Raw genomic sequence first — 22,057 nt, 5'->3', positions numbered from 1 at the left:
GAGTCATAACTAAGCAGTAAACTTTTGTGAGAGTCCCTTAAGTGTGGACCCCCCCTAAATCCGGCTATGACCATAAGGATTACGTGCACAGATTCCTATAGTGTATATCCTCATTCAACTGAAATAATAAAAATAGAATCAATAAAATAAAAAAATGCGTTGTATTTGAAGCATGTTTATAAAATGTTTAGTTTGGTGAAAACAACTTGTAAATTGTAAGCTGTACTTGATATATTTTGCTGTACTTGATATACTTGATATGTTTGCAATTATAGGCCAATAAACAATAACGCGACACATATATGATAAATTTAAAAATAAAATTAAAATTAATTTGTCACGAATTTCAAATGAACTCTCACACAAATTTGCTTCCATGCTTGATCATAGGTACTTTGAGTTGACTGCCTAGTTTTGATAATGATAGCTCGTGACGTTCATAAGCTTAATTCTGCAATTCATTATTCGGTACTGGAGAAAGTAAGCGCGTGTACGCACACACGAATCAGCCTAGTTCAAACAGAATATGCAACGCAATGATATTTCAACCATCTGAACCTTACATAAATAATAAGTCGGTTTGGAATTAAGAGTGAAATCACCGCAATAAATCACCCATATGATTATTAATGTTTTCCTTTTCATCCCGCCAGTTCATGAATCGGAGGGAACTGACATCGAAGGCAAATAAGAAACGGTAGAAGGTTGCGTTCTACATCTGTGCGGACATCCGTGGCAGCGTAGATTCACACAATACACAGGCATACTAAATATTACCGTCAGCACCCACACGCTCAGTTCATAGGTAATTTTGTTTTGGTAAAGAGAGAAGTAAACACCAACAAGAGTTGTGCTGGTTAGAATAAGACGATGGGGACGGAATGCATGCTCGGGTAAAGTATAAAATAAAATGATAATGCACCACCACGATCGATCGGATGTTTTGTAAGAGCACGCGGGACACAGGATGTAAGGTCATAAGATGTTTGGGACAATGGCCGAGGATACCTGCTAGGAGGAATATATGTTCAGTGTAAGAGGCAGAAATATGAATGATTTGGTAGGATGCTGAGCGGATGACTAGGTAGAACAGATGAGAAGAACAAACAGAAGTATGAATGTGTGATGATTAAAACATGTTATTTTTATTATGAAGAGTTGTTTGAGCTTCGTTCTCCACTGAGGTGTCAATTAATGGGAATTTAAGTAGACAATTATAAATTTCCTCCGACAGTTTGTTGATGATTAATGTAAACGGTATCCTGGGTGATCCGTGTGGGAAAAAGAAAAACCAAAATCTATTGATATCTGCAGTTATACATGTAAATGTTTTTAAGAGCATCAGCAAATAGTTTTATTTCATTGGATAATCATTTAAGCCGAAGGTAATACAAGCTTAAGGATATGAAATCGCAAAAAAGTTGAATATTGTTCGATATTATGCGGATATGACTATTTGTACGTTATACGCAAATTTGCAGCAATCTCATTCAGATCTACTCAATACTTTATTGGTTGTAAAACTGTTTAATATCAATTAGGGAATATTAGTTGTAGATATTACTCACAGTTGTTCTATTGGCTTATCAAAAAGTATAATTGTAATAAGTCAAATATTTTGCGTTGGCTGATTAATTACAATAGCTCATTTTGCCAACATCATTTAGAGCGAAAAATATGGAGTAGGCGTAAAGGTTAAACATATATGTATACCAATGTCTTTCATTTTTTTTTGCAAGCTTTGCAATACTCTTGAAACAAAATTGAGAAAGATATAAATATAGGTACAAGTTCTGAATTTTTTCTAATATTTGTTTGATAGAAAAAAATTCCCAAGTAAATTGAAACACTAGAACTCTGCACTGATATGAAGAACTAGGCACAAGGTGCCCCCTGCCACTTTCCTTGGGTACGCATATATGTTCATATAAGTTAGAAAGGCCATGACCACATCGCAACATGCAATAATTTGTATTTTTTTGGAATAGTTTGAAAAATCAAACTAACAATGCATATTTCTTGATACCAAGTTCGCGATAAATTATTAACATTCAATGAAAATGACTAAAGAAAATTTTTTACAACAATTTTTTTGCCTTGGCTTCTACGGTAGATTATTTGATTTATTTTGATGCAAAAAAAGCCATTTCCCCGAGTTTGGACCCATTTCACCTTAAGTGGCAGCAATTACGCTATTTTGGATTTTTGAGAAATCGAGAATTTCCAATGAATTTTTGGCATGGTTTTAAAATATTTTACAAGTATGTACAGCAATGATGGATCCGCTAAAATTTAAGTGTGGTAGTCAAATTGTGTCTTACAATGAGTAAATAAAGTCTAAGGAATCGATTTGCAGTTGACTGATCTACGTAAAATGTCAGCAACATGTCAATTTTGCTCCAATTTCCCTACAATACTGAATTAGGTTTATGTCGACGTAAGACTAACTCATTAACTCAATGAAATATCAAAACTTTAAACGATACTTTAAAGCAGCCAATCTTTGTATAAAAAATCCATCGTACAGTGTGCGGCAGAAAAAAATGCGCAAATGTTTAAACATTAGCATTGGGTTAGCTTGTGTATCTAATGACACGTTTTGTTGGACAGTGTATTTGTTTACATTTACTTTTAAGTGCTGCAAAAGAACTTCGAAAACTGTTTAACGCAAATAAGTGAAAATGTACGCCAAAGAAGTCACTACAAGTTTACTGTTCGATGAAAAGACGCCTAAACAGATTGCCGAAGCCGTTGTATATCATTTGGCCACAGTTTATCGCATCAAAAAGTCTCTACAGGATGGCTCCCCCTTCATTGGTCACAAAATAATGCTTTCGTGTTTCCAAAGTCAGATTAAGCTGAAGTTTAGTATGGGAACTTTTTTCGAAGACGGAACTATTGAGCCCTACTTCTAAACGTAATTCGAAAAGTCGATTTCTATTGCCACCCTACTGTTCATGTACGAGACATATTGCGGCTACCTCCGAAGAAACCATTTTTAGTTTTGAAACAAAACCCATTGAGCAGTCCTGAAAATTAGCTCCTAAATTATTTCAGTAGGAGTCAAATGAAGTGCAAAAACCAAAAAAAAAAAATTAATATATAATCGTTCGTTTGTCAAAACCGATAATCATTGCCCCAAGCAACACACAAAGTCAGACACAATGTGTGGTGTCGCACATTTTGGCAAATGCACAAAGTGTACTCAGTCGCATTTTTTCGGTGCGGAAGAAAGAAGAAAAGAGCGACTGGGGAGAAGAGAACGCAAACGAAATATCGGGAGTGGCACGCACGGTCTGATGGCAAATGATATATGATTGTGTATATATTTGTGTGGTTCTGTCTGCACTGAGGTGAATTCCAGCCCTGCGTGCAAAGATTGCTTGCAATCCGGTACGTTCTATAAGAAAACTGGCCAAGGATGCCAACGTTTCTGTAAAACCCATCAAAGAATCATCAAAGAGCACGCATCTTCCAGAGCTATTGTTTTTTTTGCTGAAAAGGGAAAAACTGATAACTCTGTTATCCAGAGAATAGCTGTTCAGCATCGATGCTGTATCCAACAACCGCACAAACCGGTTCATTTCACCGGAGAAAGTTGAGGAAATGTTAGTTTCAAACTAATCATCCGGCTAGTGTTCTGATGTTTGGCTTGGTAGAGACCAACGGTTTAAAAATTCCGCCTGTTTTTATTAATAATGGTGTAAAACTCAATACCGAAGTGCATATCGGTAGTTTGAAGTGTCGAGTGCTTCCCTGGGTGAAAGCCAACTTCTCTGAGGATCAATCTGTTGTGCTACAACAGGATGGAGCACCCTGTCATACATCTAATCGAACCCAACACTGGCTGATTGGAAAAATTGATGTTTTGGCCGGAAGATTTGTGGCCCCCTAGCAGCCCAGACCATAACCCGTTGGATTATTCGATTTGGGTGTATGTTGAAGTAAAATCTGCAAAACATCTCACTCTAGTGTAAACACTCTAAAGTTTAACGCAGCGCGCACATGGCGGTCGGTGCAGGAGGACTAGGTTCGAAAGGCGTGTTCTAGCTTCCGGCGTTATCTCAAAGATGTCATTGCTAAAAATGGAGGACACATCGAGTAAATTTGTTGGATAGGACCTTATACAGATAACTAAATTCGAAATTGTTGATATTATTGCCTAAAAATACTAAAAATACTGAAATATTTTTATTATATTTGAAAATAAAACATAAATTTTCGCATTTTTTTCCGCCGCATCCTGTATAAATTTTGCTCCAATCAAGCTCAAGTTTTTTTTCTTTATCAACAAACTTTATACTCGTTCATAAGCAATTCTCATGAGACCGGCCCACTATGATGGTATTAAAAACTATTCATTTGGACTGTCCAAATAAGCACTGACGAAGGCGCTAAGTAAGCGTTGAAATACGTATATGCAAGTGATAAGTGAAAATTGATAGAATTAAACAGCGAAAGTGGATAAAAAGTGTAATGTGTAATCAAAATCAGAGTTGTATGTTGGCTAAAACAAGAATTATATTGGAATTATCAAAATATGTTCGTATCGACCGTTTGGGGTTTCGTTAAATATTTCCTCACTAACATTGCTGTGAAGCGTGATATTCTTAATAAAATCTATTATTATTGAAAATCTAGTAATTCAACCAGGGAAAACCAGGGAAAAGTGGTCAGGTTTTGAGCGCTCATTTTTCATTAATTTATAATCAGGTTTTTTAGGTTTTGGCATCTATCGATCAGAAAATCTTTTACGGTTAAATTTATGTAACAAAAATAAACTATTGTTTGAGATATATTATTGAAAAATTGGTAATAAATATCGATTGTCTAAATCATACCGCTCAGCCAATCACTACCTCTCTTCCCAAGCACAGTCGACACTAAAGGATACAATCGATCTGATTTTGTTGTTATTTTTGTTGTCACTTTCTGTTTCCGATGCTCATTTGCGTTCCTTGTCACTCCATTTTCTACTTAGCCCCTCCTTCTTTCTAACTAACTGACGAAGCCTTGATATAAAAGGTATCGTTCGAACATTTCACCCCATCAGATTCATTACTAAACCGTACCGATTACATACGGACGCTAGGTGTTAGCAGCCGGAAGGAGGAAAGACAAAAGAGTACCGGTCATCTCGTGCCGGTTTCATCCGTAATGCTGGTGGCTGTTAGTAGTACATGGCTACTGCAAAATACTAAAATGGCAAAATACTAAATGGAATTCTGGACGGACTAACCAGAAAACAAGAATATAATCGGCAACTGGCACCTTTTGGTGCCTCGAAGTTTTGAAAAAGAAGCGTTGCAATTTCCTCTACTATTTGTTTTAGTGGAATATTTTTTTTTAAAGGGGGGGATTTGTTTGTAGCTATTTGTTAGTAGCTATTTGTTTGGTCCCCGTGGTTCTGTGGTTAGCGATGTCGGTCGGCTAGCTTTCCCACACGGTTGTGATATCGGGTTCGATATCCGATCGAGTCGAGGATCATTTCGAGCTGGAAATTTTCTCGACTCAGCACTGGGGCACGATGTATCGTTGTACTTATTCTACACATGCAAAATGTGCCAAAAACAATATCGATAAAGAATTCTCTCAACTAATCTAGTTGATCGAGACCGCTATTAGCCCCAAGGCTAAGCGTGCGATATTGTTTTTTTTGTTGGTAGCTAAAGTATTCATGATAAATATTAGTAAATGATGAGTATGTGTGTCAAATCACAAATGGTGACTTCTCAACACTGTTAGAAATTTGTAATTTTAATTGTTAGGATTTGTTTGCTTTCGCAATTAGGACTTATTATTCGTAGGGATTTAAACCTACTTGTCAAGAAAGGGAAGTAAACTTACAACTAACTTAATTGCTAACTTATTGGCTATAAAGAGAGCTTATCGTAGCAATTGAGGATTGCAACGATTTTTGTCGAAAATTGTTAATAATTCAAATAACATAGCTTCTAATAGTTCAACACCAGTAAGTCTATATAATTCGAGTGTACCAAACCAAGGAGGACGCTTCAAAATCATTTTCAGAATTTTATTCTGAATCCTTTGGAGCGTTTTCTTCCTTGTTGAACAGCAACTTTACCAGATCGGTACAGCACAAAGCATTGCTGGTCTAAAAATTTGTTTGTAAATCAAAAGTTTGTTCTTTAAACAAAGTTTAGAATTCCTGTTGATAAGAGGAAATAAACATCTCGTATATTTGACGCACTGGGCTTGTATACTTTCAATGTGCTCTTTGAAAATAAGTCTTTTATCGTAAATTAGTCCCAAGTACTTAACCTTGTCAGACCAACTTAAAATAACCCCATTCATCTTGACAACGTGATTATTGTTTGGCTTGGGAAAGAAGCTTTAGTCTTATGAGGAAAAATTATCATTTGAGTTTTAGAAGCATTGGGAGAGATTTTCCACTTTTGCAAGTAAGAAGAAGAAATATCTAAACTTTTCTGCAATCGACTGCATATGACACGAAGGCTTTTTCCTTTTGCGGAAATGCTTGTGTCATCGCAGAACAATGACTTTGTGCATCCTGGAGGCAAATCAAGAAGATCTGAAGTGAATATGTTGTACAGGACTTGGCCCAAGACAGAACCTTGAGGCACACCTGCTCTGACAGGAAATCTATCAGATTTTGAATTCTGACAGACAACCTGAAGAATTCGATCAGTAAGATAATTTTTTAAAATTTTGATTAGGCGAATTGGAAAATTAAATGTTTGCAATTTCGCAATCAAGCCTTTATGCCAAACACTGTCGAATGTTTTTTCTATATCTAGAAGGGTAACTCCAGTCGAATAACCTTCAGATTTGTTAGCTCGTATCATATTAGTAACTCTGAGCAATTGATGAGTAGTGGAATGCCCATGGCGAAATCCAAACTGTTCATCTGCAAAAATTGAATTTTCGTTGATGTGTGACATCATTCTGTTGAGAATAATTCTCTCAAACAGTTTACTTATTGAAGAAAGCAAACTGATTGGTCGATAACTTGAAACTCAGCTGGATTCTTATCCGGTTTTAAAATTGGAGTTATTTTTGCATTTTTCCATAATTTGGGAAAATATGCAGTTTTGAAGCAGCAATTGAAAACTTTCACTAAAAATTCCATTGTGCTCTCAGGGAGATGTTTGATTTATATATTAAAGATTCCATCGTCACCAGGTGCTTTTATATTTTTGAAATTTTCAATAACTGATTTAATCTCATTCAAGTTTTAATGGAATATAAGAATACGGTAGTCAACGTCATGCGGTCGTGTCTTAAATACCACCCTCCTACTATTTTAAATAACTTTGTTATATTTGAAGTCAGCGTTTTACAATCTATAAAATATGAAAATATATGGGCTGATGCTACAATTTTTAAAAAACAAGGAGTATACAAATGCTAGCAAACAAAAATATCATTACCATTTTTTCACTATTTCTCAACAACTATGCGTATTTATATCAAATTTGAAAGACCTTGTGTGCTCAGTGCCCTGATTTCAGCAAGAATTACTCCACGTATTGCTCTTTCCAAGAAACCCGTTATATAATTCATTAAGCTTCGAAGAAATACTTTAGTAATTGAAAGATATATACGCCTATGCCCATCAATTATATTGAAAGCTTTGCAAAACTCTAGAAACAAAATTGAGATTGATAATAAAATAAAAGTAATGAAAATACGTTCTTAGTTTCCCAATGTATCTATATTCGTAAATTAAGGAGAGAGACTGATATGTGCCAAACTTCATATATTAAAAAAGGATTGTCCGATTCGTGCTAAATTTGTTTTGTTGTGTGATGAAGAAGTACCAGTTGAGGTTTTCACTAAATTTTACCATTTATTATCGCCGAAAAAACTCATTACAAATGTGTTTTCGAATATAGTGTGGAATCATGTGAACCACGATTGGTTGAGTGATGGTGTCATCCTGGCTGCGAAAAACCGAAATATTGATGATTCAAATTTTATCATTTAAAACGAAATTGCGAAAATCGTAAGATTGTATGAAAAGATCATTTGGATAATCAAAAAGAAGTAATTTTTCAAAAATGGTATTATTCTGCTTGGTTACGTCTATATGTTGTATGAATGAAAAAGGCCATGGTCACATCACTAGATGCAGTAATATGTTTTTTTTTATATTAGTTTGATTCCTGATATTGAAAGGAATGAGGTAACTGATTTATGTTATCCTTTACTAATAACACCAACGGTAAAACTAGTTTACCGGGAAGTTGGAATTCCAAAATCAAAATACTGCGTCAAGGCTGTGCTCGTATCCGTGGATTGTCGCGAACAGCTGTGATAACTTTGGGGTGGTCTGACCACCCCTCGTACTACAATGATAATCATCTGTTTGTTATACAAATATCACAGTCCATCGGTTTGTTCAAATTCCATGCTCGTAGCGGTTGACACTTGAGAAAACTTCAGCGTAAATCTATTGTAAACTGTGGTTTTGATTCTGATGGCTTTATCGAAAATCAGTCATCAAATATTTAATGAACCTACATCCAATGGATTGCATGGAGCTAGTGGGGAACTGCGGGCATGTGAAAGGCACTTGGCGATTAGATATATTGACTAGCTAAGATCAAAGCAAAACATCCTCCATTTGCGACTGGCTGACCATCGGCAGGAACACCATCGTTCGTCATATGATTATTATTAATATTATTATTGTTATCGCTGATGGTCAACGAGTGCAGCTCGAGACGTCGAGCCTGTTTTTTCCATGCGGTAGGTTGAACATCGATAGACATTGTATTTGTACACAGAGCGTAACAAAAGCAAACACAAGATGCCCGGAATCGAATCGCGCACCAAGGAATGAGTTCAGTCTCAAGTTTAATGCAAACACACAATACAAACGGCAAATAAAAATCGTTTTCGATTATTTAACTCTTGTTTCTCCCTTCGTCAGATTACGGTCTGGTGTGTATATTACAGATACACCGAGCGGAGCGAAAGACTTGTGCGGTTGATATATTTTTGCAGTGGCAGCAAAGAGCGAAAAAGCGTACATTCTGCTCAGCAACTGTTGTTTGTAGGTATAGCATTCGGTAGTGTATTGCTTTTCCGGTGTCTTCCCAGAGATGGATTGCGGAGGAAGTCTCCATTCCACAACACGATTCGTGAAACTAGAGGCATCATCAGCATCTGCGTTGGCAATGATATCAATCCAGAAAAGTCACTGTCAAATTTTTTCAACATTATTCAAGTATGTTCTTTTCAAACAAATGTAATGTAAATTGTAAATAAATATTTCAATTGAAAAAAAGTTGAGTGATTTTTGTGGGTACAAAATCGGATTCCTAACCTCTGCCAATATGACGGACTGGCTTGTTACATTAGCATCGTACCTCGAGACCAGCTGGGATTGACAAATTGTTCAATCGCTGAAAACTGGTAATCAACGATGGAACACCGTTTCGCAATTAAAATCATTCAACAAATAAATCATATTGAATCCCACCCTGGTGCAATTTTTATGCACATCATCGAGACCGAGAAGTTCGCTGCGCACAAAATCTTTTCATGTATATCTTTCACAACCATCCTTTAGCACGATCGATATCGAATATACACCGACATTCAGAGCTACTGCTGCAAAACGTCCAAGTTCTTTCTTAGTAGTCAACGGTTTATCTTCCTTATGATCATCAAAAATTGAATGATGCTGATGTGCCGATAAGGTTAGGTTTACTCCAATCCCAATGGCTGCTTCCGCGATGGTTGTTGCTTGAAAACAGATTTATTTCGTTTTCATTTATGTGATAATTGGCTAAACAGTGGCGCCAAGTTTCACGACTCAAGTAATTCTTGTGGTACGATCGCTATGAGGATTGACGAGGTATGTGGATATTGATCGAACCGGAATATTACGTGGCTGACTACAGGAGAAAACTGAGATGAAAGTTAAAACATGCCACTGTAACTATCATAAAATTTCAATCCCATTAGACGGTACGAGAGTCATCCATCGAAATGTTCCTTCCCGCAGCACAAATGAGATCACGTTCTGCGCCTGAGTAATCGACACTAACAATGGAATTATTTACCTTTGAGGGTACCAATAAAATCGAAATAGTTCAAATCACATGCTTTAACTTTATAATCCCGTTCAAATTACGAAAAGAAGGTCAACATCTTCAGTGCTTCCTTTCGTATTTATTCTTAACAGCTCGGCCTTGCCAAGAAAACTAATTCACACCTATATCAAAGGCTTTTAAACTCAAATATTTGCCTTCGGCCTACCGAAACAAACGAATGGATGCCAGGCCAATGATGTTCAGCTGAAAGTAACATCCATAAAAAAACAAAAACCTGATAAAGAAATATAGAAAGGTGCAATTTCGGAGCAACAGAAGCTACTGAAGCGACATGATGGCTCCTTTTCTTTTTATCTACTCTCTGATGTCCGTGAAATCGTACAGGTTCGTCGCCAGATAACTGCTGGCTGGCTGATAATGATCCTAACTCATATGCCTGGCGCCAATTCTAGACTATTTTTATTGATTTATAGGTAGCTTCCTGCTATAACACTAGGTCCGCTGGGAATATATTGTACTGTCGCAATCGCACCACATTACAGGCACGTTGCATGTTGATCAATGGTTATCCAAACAGAATGAACTTTGCCTCGTTAATTGGACAAAAGAAATTAAGTGAAAAGCACACTAGTGTTAGAAAAAGCTTTTTTCGAAACCGTATTCGATACGGTTTCGAAAAAAGCAATGGAGAAACGTCATAGATACAAATTTATGCTATCTTTATCGTTTTACACTGACCTCCTCCTCTAAATCCAGTGCATTTAAAACAATGATTTTTGTAATAAGACAATCATAACCACAACCTTATATAATATATAATATTATTCGCAAAACATATTCACAAAATTTCTGACACTCACCCGCACAACCATAAAACATGCCCAACAACTAGTTCGGGATATAGACCCGACCGTATGGGGTATCGGTAAACCATAAGGATTATCATTTGTTAATGGTTATTGATTAACGGGGAGGCAGTGAGTGCGGCAAAAAATACAACAAAAAGCAGACGAGCGGTTTTTATTCTCAACCATCCATGCGGAAAATGAATCATTTGCTTACCACGCCCCTGGAAAAAATGATGTTTCATCGTACTCGAATATTCGTCTTGTACACATTTCGGGAGGCTGGGCTGTTCCAAAATTTCTAATGGTCGAGTTTTGCCTTCACCTCAAACAAACCGCTACGATAAGAATAAACTAATATTATCGTTTCAAGTTCACAATGCAAAAATTAACCTTCCCCTTGTGCATGCTACTGAGTTCATTTAACACTGCTATGCAAGTGAAATGACCAAATAATAAAATTGGTTATATCAAAGTTGTATAGTGCTTCATACAACCAAAATATTCATTCATGTCATGGTCCTCCGGCGAGACATGGGTTTTTTTATGTACTGTATGCCTGAAGGGCACTGGGTACTGAAATGCCACTGCGACAGTCTTGCTGATTGTCTTTTGTGGCTGGCCCCAATTGCTGTGCACAGGTTACGGATTGCTCGTACTCATTGATGGAGTAGAATTGTTTTGTTGTAAACCTGTACCCCCATTAGGTACAACCTAGTTGATGAAACTAATGACCTGCTTGGGATTAGAGCTCTATACTTGGTATGGAGTTCAAAGTTAACTTCCTAAGAAGTTGTACCTAGAGGAAGCAAGAGCTCAGCAAGAGCAAAGCAAATGCTCTGAACTCTCTGGTTCAGATTTGCAGAATCGGCAGGTGTCGTTAAACACTACACCGATTTGCTTTAAACGATTAAAAGCGGGACAGTGTCCGGTAAGGAGTCCCGTGATGAGGTTGGTGCAGGCCATACAAGCCAGCCGTAAAAATTATCAGTACAGGAAGCAAACTATGTAAATTCGGACCGGAACAATCGGCATAGACCATAGGCAACGAAAACGGACTAACGATTGGAAACTCGGATCATGGAACTCCAAGTCCCTTAATTTTTTGGGAAGTACCCGCATTCTTTCCGGCTTATTAAGGGTCCGCAAGTTCGACATTGTAGCGCTCGTCCGAACCAACCGTGGCGCGAACGTCGATTCTGACCACTATCTTCTGATGGTCAAGATACCGTGGCGGGCACGGTATGACCTGGAACGACTCAAATTCCCCGAAGTCGTTACTGAATACGTGCAAAGCCTTGAGGCAGCACTGCCGGAGGAGGGTGAACTCATCGAAGTCCCTCTAGAGGACTGCTGGAGTAATTAAAAAGCAGCCATTAACAGCGTAGCGGAAGGTGCCATAGGGTTCGTCGAGAGGGATCGACGCAACGGCTGGTTCGACGAGAAGTGTCAGACGATTCTGGACGAGAAAAATGCAGCGCGGGCATTGATGCTGCAGCAAGGGACCCGTCAAAACGTGATGCGATATAAAATGAAGAGAAGACAGCAGACTCACCTGTTCCGGGACAAGAAGCGCCGCCTGGAAGATATGGAGTGTGAGGAAATGGAACAGCTGTATCGTTCGCAAGAAACACGTAAGTTCTACAAGAAACTGAATGCATCCCGCCCCGGCTTTTTACCGCGAGCCGAAATGTGTCGGGATATGGATGGAGGATTGTTCACGGATGAACTTGAGGTGATCAACAGGTGGAAGCAGCACTACAATGAACACCTGAATGGCGCAGAGGCAGATGACCAAGACGGCAGAAGGACCGACTTCGTCAGCACAGCGGATGAGGGAGACAACCCGACCCCTACAATAGGTGAAGTTAAGGATGCCATCAAGCAGCTCAAGAACAACAAATCAGCTGGAAAAGATGGCATCGCAGCGGAGGTTATCAAACTGGGCTCGGATAAGTTGGCTTCCTGTCTGCACCAGCTGATAGTCAGGATCTGGGATACAGAACAGCTACCGGAGGAGTGGAAGGAGGGAGTAATATGCCTAATATACAAGAAGGGCGACAAGTTGGAATGTGAGAACTATCGAGCGATCACGATTCTCAACGCAGCCTATAAAATGCTCTCCCAGTTCGTCTTTCGCCGTCTGACGACGTGGACCTTGTCGGAAGGACGTCCCAGGTGGTTGCTAAACAGAACACCAAATTGAAACGTGTAACAGAAAAGGTTGGATTGAAGGTGAATACATCGAAGACCAAGTATCTGCTAGCAGGAGGAACTGAGCGCGATAGGGCTCACATAGGCTGTAGCGTATTAATAGACAAAGATGAATTCGAGGTGGTTGACTAATTTGTGTACCTCGAATCATTGGTAACGTCAGATAACAACTGCAGCAGCGAAATCCGCAGACGTATTGTAGCTGGAAGTTGTGCCTACTACGGACTCCACAAGACTTTGAGGTCTGGTAAACTTCGCCCCCGTACCAAGTGCACCATGTACAAGACGCTTGTAAGTCCAGTAGTCCTCTACGGGCACGAGACATGGACAATGCTCGAGGAGGACTTGCAAGCACTGGCCGTTTTCGACCGACGTGTGCTTAGGCGTCGCACACAAATTACGTAACGCATGAAGAGGGGGGAGGGGGGTTGAGTCTGCGTTACTTATTGTTACGTAGGGGCGAGGGGGGTAGTAGAGACAGTTACGTAACTGTCATGTTTGCTCGGAATTGAAAATTTCGGAGGGGGGTCAGGCTGATCAACGTTACGTAATTTTAGGGGGGGAGTCATGTCGAACGTTACCTATCGTTACATAGGGGGGGAGGGGGTCTGAAATCTAGATTTTTAGCGTTATGTAATTTGTGTACGACGCCTTAGCACTATTTTCGGCGGAGTATGTGAGGATGGCGTATGGAGGCGACGGATGAACTATAAGCTGGCGCAACTCTACGGTAAACCAAGCACCCAGAAAATCGCGAAAACTGGAAGGGTACAATGGGTGGGACATGTTGTAAGAATGCCAGACAACAATCCCGCAAAAATGATGTTTGTCTCGAACCCGGCCGGTACAAGACGTAGAGGTGCACAACAAGCTAGGTGGTTAGACCAAGTGGAGCAAGATCTTGGAAGTGTGGAACTCTCAAGAAACTGGAGACAAGCTGCTATGGACCGAGGACGTTGGCGTTACATTGTGACGCAGGTGAAATCCTTAGGGATGTTTCACCAGGAAAGTAAATAAGTGATGATTTATCATTGCAGTCGACATGACTGTTGGATTTGAACAAAACGTTCTGGATTGCAAAGCTAAAAGCAATGCCCGTTTCCAGTGGCTAACCAAGTCTCAGTTCAAGGCTAATTACATTTAAGGCTCATGACTCCCTGTAATTATGTTAATTATGTATACAGGATTTATGTCTACCATAATTACAAATCCATTCCAAGGACATTTTTATCGCTCGGTATAAATGTGGAACTGCGCACACAATTTTCTTGATTTGCAAGTTAGGAAAATTAATCTTGTTTCAAGAACGTGTTTGTGATCCTAAGAAGAGCCATTGTAATTTGTACTTGACAGGAGGAAACAATTTAGTTTGAGCTATTGTGTTTCGTAAAGCTTCGCTTTAGCTTTTGACCCAGCGTACTTGTCTCTCCTGACAACTGCAAGCATATGGAAGTCTGTGTTCAGCTGCTTTAACGCTTGTCTTTGGTGTCATTTTAACCCTCTAATGCCCAAGTTAATTTCTAGACGAGCTTCGGTAAAATTAATATGAATCTATATAAACACTTTTTAAGTATTTATTGAAACTTTAGAGGTTTGACTGAAGCCCGGCAAATGGTGACATTGGGCACTAGAGGGTTAAAGATATGTTTGTTGATGATTGGATGGCTAAATCCAGTGCATTTAAAACAATGATTTTTATAATAAGACAATCATAACCACAACCTTATATAATATATAATATTATTCGCAAAACATATTCACAAAATTTCTGACACTCACCCGCACAACCATAAAACATGCCCAACAACTAGTTCGGGATATAGTCCCGACCGTATGGGGTATCGGTAAACCATAAGGATTATCATTGGTTAATGGTTGTTGATTAACGGGGAGGCAGTGAGTGCGGCAAAAAATACAACAAAAAGCAGACGAGCGGTTTTTATTCTCAACTATCCATGCGAAAAATGAATCATTTGCCTACCACGCCCCTGGAAAAAATGATGTTTCATCGTACTCGAATATTCGTCTTGTACACATTTCGGGAGGCTGGGCTGTTCCAAAATTTCTAATGGTCGAGTTTTGCCTTCACCTCAAACAAACCGCTACGATAAGAATAAACTAATATTATCGTTTCAAGTTCACAATGCAAAAATTAACCTTCCCCTTGTGCATGCTACTGAGTTCATTTAACACTGCTATGCAAGTGAAATGACCAAATAATAGAATTGGTTATATCAAAGTTGTATAGTGCTTGATACAACCAAAATAATCATTCATGTCATGGTCCTCCGGCGAGACAAGGGTTTTTTTATGTACTGTATGCCTGAAGGGCACTGGGTACTGAAATGCCACTGCGACAGTCTTGCTGATTGTCTTTTGTGGCTGGCCCCAATTGCTGTGCACAGGTTACGGATTGCTCGTACTCATTGATGGAGTAGAATTGTTTTGTTGTAAACCTGTACCCCCATTAGGTACAACCTAGTTGATGAAACTAATGACCTGCTTGGGATTAGAGCTCCATACTTGGTATGGAGTTAAAAGTTAACTTCCTAAGAAGTTGTACCTAGAGGAAGCAAGAGCTCAGCAAGAGCAAAGCAAATGCTCTGAACTCTCTGGTTCAGATTTGCAGAATCGGCAGGTGTCGTTAAACACTACACCGATTTGCTTTAAACGATTAAAAGCGGGACAGTGTCCGGTAAGGAGTCCCGTGATGAGGTTGGTGCAGGCCATACAAGCCAGCCGTAAAAATTATCAGTACAGGAAGCAAACTATGTAAATTCGGACCGGAACAATCGGCATAGACCTAGGCAACGAAAACGGACTAACGATTGGAAACTCGGATCATGGAACTGCAAGTCCCTTAATTTTTTGGGAAGTACCCGCATTCTTTCCGGCTTATTGAGGGTCCGCAAGTTCGACATTGTAGCGCTCGTCCGAACCTACCGTGGCGCGAACGTCGATTCTGACCACTATCTTCTGATGGTCAAGATACCGTGGCGGGCACGGTATGACCTGGAACGACTCAAATTCCCCGAAGTCGTTACTGAATACGTGCAAAGCCTTGAGGCAGCACTGCCGGAGGAGGGTGAACTCATCGAAGCCCCTCTAGAGGACTGCTGGAGTAATTAAAAAGCAGCCATTAACAGCGTAGCGGAAGGTGCTATAGGGTTCGTCAAGAGGGATCGACGCAACGCCTGGTTTGACGAGAAGTGTCAGACGATACTAGATGAGAAAAATGCAGCGCGGGCATTGATGCTGCAGCAAGGGACCCGTCAAAACGTGATGCGATATAAAATGAAGAGAAGACAGCAGACTCACCTGTTCCGGGACAAAAAGCGCCGCCTGGAAGATATGGAGTGTGAGGAAATGGAACAGCTGTATCGTTCGCAAGAAACACGTAAGTTCTACAAGAAACTGAATGCATCCCGCCCCGGCTTTTTACCGCGAGCCGAAATGTGTCGGGATAAGGATGGAGGATTGTTCACGGATGAACTTGAGGTGATCAACAGGTGGAAGCAGCACTACAATGAACACCTGAATGGCGCAGAGGCAGATGACCAAGACGGCAGGAGGACCGACTTCGTCAGCACAGCGCATGAGGGAGACATTCCGACCCCTACAATGGGTGAAGTTAAGGATGCCATCAAGCAGCTCAAGAACAACAAATCAGCTGGAAAAGATGGCATCGCAGCGGAGGTTATCAAACTGGGCTCGGATAAGTTGGCTTCCTGTCTGCACCAGCTGATAGTCAGGATCTGGGATACAGAACAGCTACCGGAGGAGTGGAAGGAGGGAGTAATATGCCTAATATACAAGAAGGGCGACAAGTTGGAATGTGAGAACTATCGAGCGATCACGATTCTCAACGCAGCCTATAAAATGCTCTCCCAGTTCGTCTTTCGCCGTCTCTCACCGCTAGCAGGGAGGCTTGTTGAAAGTTATTGAGCCGGTATTGTGTGTGGGCGATCGACAACGGACCAAATCTTCACGCTGCGATCCTCCAAAAGTGTCGCGAATACCAAGTCCCTACGCACCACCTGTTCATCGATTTCAAGGCCACCTACGAATCATGGACGAAAACGGCTTCCCTGCAAAACCAACAAGACTGATCAAGGCCACGATGGATGGGGTACAGTGCTGTGTGAAGATTTCGCGTGCGTTATCAAGTTCAAGCTTAAAACACGCAAGGGACTTCGACAAGGCGACAGTCTTTCTTGCCTCCTGTTCAACATTGCGCTTGAAGGTGTGATGAAACGTGCGGCCTTTAACATGCGGGGTACGATCTTCAATAAATCTAGCCAGTTCATATGCTTCGCTGACGACGTGGACCTTGTCGGAAGGACGTCCCAGGTGGTTGCTAAACAGAACACCAAATTGAAACGTGTAACAGAAAAGGTTGGATTGAAGGTGAATACATCGAAGACCAAGTATCTGCTAGCAGGAGGAACCGAGCGCGGTAGGGCTCACATAGGCTGTAGCGTATTAATAGACAAAGATGAATTCGAGGTGGTTGACTAATTTGTGTACCTCGAATCATTGGTAACGTCAGATAACAACTGCAGCAGCGAAATCCGCAGACGTATTGTAGCTGGAAGTTGTGCCTACTACGGACTCCACAAGACTTTGAGGTCTGGTAAACTTCGCCCCCGTACCAAGTGCACCATGTACAAGACGCTTGTAAGTCCAGTAGTCCTCTACGGGCACGAGACATGGACAATGCTCGAGGAGGACTTGCAAGCACTGGCCGTTTTCGACCGACGTGTGCTTAGGCGTCGCACACAAATTACGTAACGCATGAAGAGGGGGGAGGGGGGTTGAGTCTGCGTTACTTATTGTTACGTAGGGGGGAGGGGGGTAGTAGAGACAGTTACGTAACTGTCATGTTTGCTCGGAATTGAAAATTTCGGAGGGGGGTCAGGCTGATCAACGTTACGTAATTTTAGGGGGGGGAGTCATGTCGAACGTTACCTATCGTTACATAGGGGGGGAGGGGGTCTGAAATCTAGATTTTTAGCGTTATGTAATTTGTGTACGACGCCTTAGCACTATTTTCGGCGGAGTATGTGAGGATGGCGTATGGAGGCGACGGATGAACTATAAGCTGGCGCAACTCTACGGTGAACCCAGCATCCAGAAAATCGCGAAAGCTGGAAGGGTACAATGGGTGGGACATGTTGTAAGAATGCCAGACAACAATCCCGCAAAAATTATGTTTGTCTCGAACCCGGCCAGATGATGAAAAACTAATGTATTTCGCACACAACGTTTGTCTGTATACATTAGAGTGGGGTATCGTTATATTGAAAAAATAGGCTTGATAGCACAAACCCAGAACCAAGTTTTTTTTGTAATATTTAAGATCCCAAACAATTCTAAATTTATCAGAAGTCGACTGGCTTTGAGTCCGTTTGGCGCATTGCATTTCAAATTTGTATGGATAGGTGGAAAAAACACTTCGATGAGTATCTGAACAGCGATGCAGTAGAGCGCGAGGACTAACCAACTAACCCTGGCACGAGTAGAAAACAACAGGATTCCAAACCTCGATCTCCTAGAGGTAGAGGAGGAGATTGGCCGGCTAAAAAATAATAAGTGGACAAACTTCCCATGGAGCTGTTGAAATACGGAGGAGAAACACTGGCTCGAGTCGTGCACTGGGTCAATGTCAAGATTTGGGAGGAAGAATGAGTACCGGAAGAATGGATGGAAGGTATTGGGTGTCCTATCTACAAAAAGGGCGACATTAACTTGCTGAACGCCGCCTACAAGCTACTCTCCCAAATACTCTGCTGTCGACTATCACCATTTGCAAAGCACTACTAGGCGAGATTCATGACTGGTCGCGGTTCGGTAGGTCGCCACTCTTGCCTCGATGGTCTCTCGTGCTTACTGTTTAATATTGCCCTGGAAGGTGTCATTAGAAGAGCGGGAATTAACACGAATGACCAGCGTTGCAAATCGAGCGAAAAGCAAAACCTTTCTCCTCCTTTCTGCTTGAAAACGAGACATATGCTACGCATCTCAAGCTCAAGTTTTACACACACGCTTTCGAGATACTCTTTTTTCTTCATGCATTCCCCTGAGTAGCAGCAAGCACGCATCGACACGAAAAAACTCTTGTATTGCTACTCAGCGACAGTAGATACAAGTACGCTTAAGCGAGATCCTGCTAGCTAGTAGGAGTACTCGACTAAAATTGCTCGACTAGGAGGAGTGCTTAAAAAACTGTGCTCGAAAACGAAAATGTTTTCTTCATCTACCCGGTTTTGCTTCGTGCACCGACAGCCGAACGTGGGAGCAGAATCTGTAAAGTATCGCATACTGGAACGTGTAGGGTATCGAACTGATTTGGTAAGTTGTTTATAGCAGTCTAATGCAAAACCTACCGAAGCCAACCTCTACCGAAGTAGTCCGTTACCCTATTTAAAATATTTTTTTTGTCCCTCCACAACTATCGTAATGCATCTTGAAAGAATTGTACTCGGCTGGTTGTGCTCTACACACTACACACGAGTAAAAGAGTAAGCGCGCGTGTGTGCATATGATCTCGGCAGCGAATGCGAGCAAGGACAGTCGAGAAAGAACGAGAAATAGTTTTATTGGAGAAAACTCTAGTGTGTGTATCGGCAGCTACGAGAACTTCACTTGAGGTGCTGTTCATGAGTAAGACTAACAACACTGCGAGTGGCACGATATTCCAACAGTTGGTTTAACTTTTATCGACATTGTGGCTCGGAGCTTTATGAAGATAGCGGATACGTATATAGGAATGAAGGTCGAAGCCGAACGGATTGGACTGGTCGTCAATGCATCGAAGACGGAGTACATGAAAAAAGGAATTCACGAGAAGAAAGTCGTGTACCTGTGCTCACTGGTAACTGCCGACAACGATATCAGCAGAATAATTGAACAGCGCATTGTGGCAGGAAATCGTGCATACCTTGGTCTCCTGAGGACGTTCCGATCGAGTAGAATTCGCTGCCGCACCTAGTTGACCATCTGCCAGACGCTGATCAGACCGGTAATTCTACGGCCATGGGACACGGATTATGCTTGTGGAGGATCAACACGCGGTCTTCGACCGGACGGATTACGTACCATCTTCGGTGGACTGCAAACGAAGAGCGGAACGTGGAGAAGGCAAATGAACCACAAATTGCAGGAGCTGTTTGGGGACCCAGCCACACGGCAGGTTACGGTGGGCTGGGCGTATTGTAAGGATGTCGGGCGACACCCCGGTAAAGAAGCATCTTGAAACCCATCTGTCAGGGATGATATGGAGATGTGCACAGTGGGCAACGTGGATTAATCAGGTGAAAGACGACTTACGGACCCTACGCAGACTGCAGAGCTGGCGAACTGCAACCATGGGCCGAATGAAAACGGATTGGAGACTACTCTCACGTACAGAAAAGACCTCACCACGGCTTGGGACTGTTTGGTAAGTTAACCCATTCCCCGCGGATGATGCCGTATGGCATCACCTGACATCTGAACTTGGATTACAATTGAAAGCAGGTATTACACGAAGCAAATATTTGCTATTTCTGGTACGGATTTTATTTTGTGCAAATAAAAATCGTACCAAAAATAGCGAATATTCGCTTCGTCTGCTTAACTGCTTAACAATGATACTTGATATTTTGAACGAAGAAACTATTCAATGCGGTTAGAGAACATATCGATCTGCAACACGCAACACAGTTTGTGTCAATTGTATATATGTAGTTGCTAAGTAATAACAGTTCAAAGGTCATTTTTCGAGGTTTCTGGTTTCTCTCCACCGCGAGTGGGCTAAGGTAAGGTAATGAAAATTTGAATGGAAAAACCTACTTTTTGCGTTTTTCATTCTAGAAACCTCAGAATGGCTCAAAACATACGCTTTACAAATTCAAAAGACAGCAACTAAAAGCTAGAACTCGACAATGCAGAAAGTCCTTTTTACACTTTTATTTGTGTAATCGAAGAGAACAAGAAATCTGGAACTAGAAAAAGAAATAGTAATATCAGTAAAAAATTACAGCAAAACTTGTTCCAAAATGTTCTGATAAGATCAAACAGTTTCTCATACGCACATAAGGATTTTTATTAGGCTCTTTAACTAAAATAGCAATTTCTAGAAAAAAATAACCGATTTTGTGCCCAGAATATCGATGTCTAAAGCCATTTTGAAACCCAAGATCTCTCTCATCTCACTACTACAGTAAACAGGTTTGTTGTTATTTTGAAAATTTCCGAGTCTACAAGATTGGCCACAGGAAGCGTACAGGGGATAATCAAAATAAGTAAGATAGACGAAATTTTGATCAACTTTAAAATGCTGTAACTTTGCCAAATATTGTTCGGTTTCAACAGTTCAAACATGATTTAACTGGGAAACCTTTAAAGTCTCATGTACTGACCACACATGTGGTCTAGGTCATCGGATGTAGGTAATATTCCTAAGTTCAGGTAGGATCGGCAAACCTGCTAATTTCCAGATGGGTTTGGTAATGGACTAGCTGATTGAAATGCTTATTTGCATCATGGGCATAGATGGGAGAACAATTTCTAAACCGAGTGGTTCATCAAGATCAAGAAACGGCCAAGAATTCATCGAGAAATGGCTATTTTTCATTCGGAAGTGCGTAGAGGAACCTCTTGTAGGGGACGTTAACATTTTTGCATCAAAATATAGCGTTTGGCACCTCTATTTCAAAATTTTTCATCAGGAATCTTCCGAAAGACACATTTCGGGGCATCTGGATCATACCTGCAGACAATGCAGCCTGCATTCAGAATGATTGTCACAATAGTGTCAGAATCAGGCCAAATGAGCAATTGCTCTAAAAATAAAACTCTTGTGGTTAGAGGTACTTTCGATAGAATAATACAAAGTCAAATTACATATACCAAAAAAATCAGAAAAAGGTATTTTGACCTATCATACGGCTGAAGAAAGATTTGGGAAAT

Source organism: Wyeomyia smithii, chromosome 2 (genome assembly GCF_029784165.1).
Source record: "Wyeomyia smithii strain HCP4-BCI-WySm-NY-G18 chromosome 2, ASM2978416v1, whole genome shotgun sequence".
Taxonomy (NCBI): Eukaryota; Metazoa; Arthropoda; class Insecta; order Diptera; family Culicidae; genus Wyeomyia; species Wyeomyia smithii.
The sequence above is the reverse complement of the archived record's forward strand: the minus strand, read 5'-3'. Positions refer to the sequence as shown.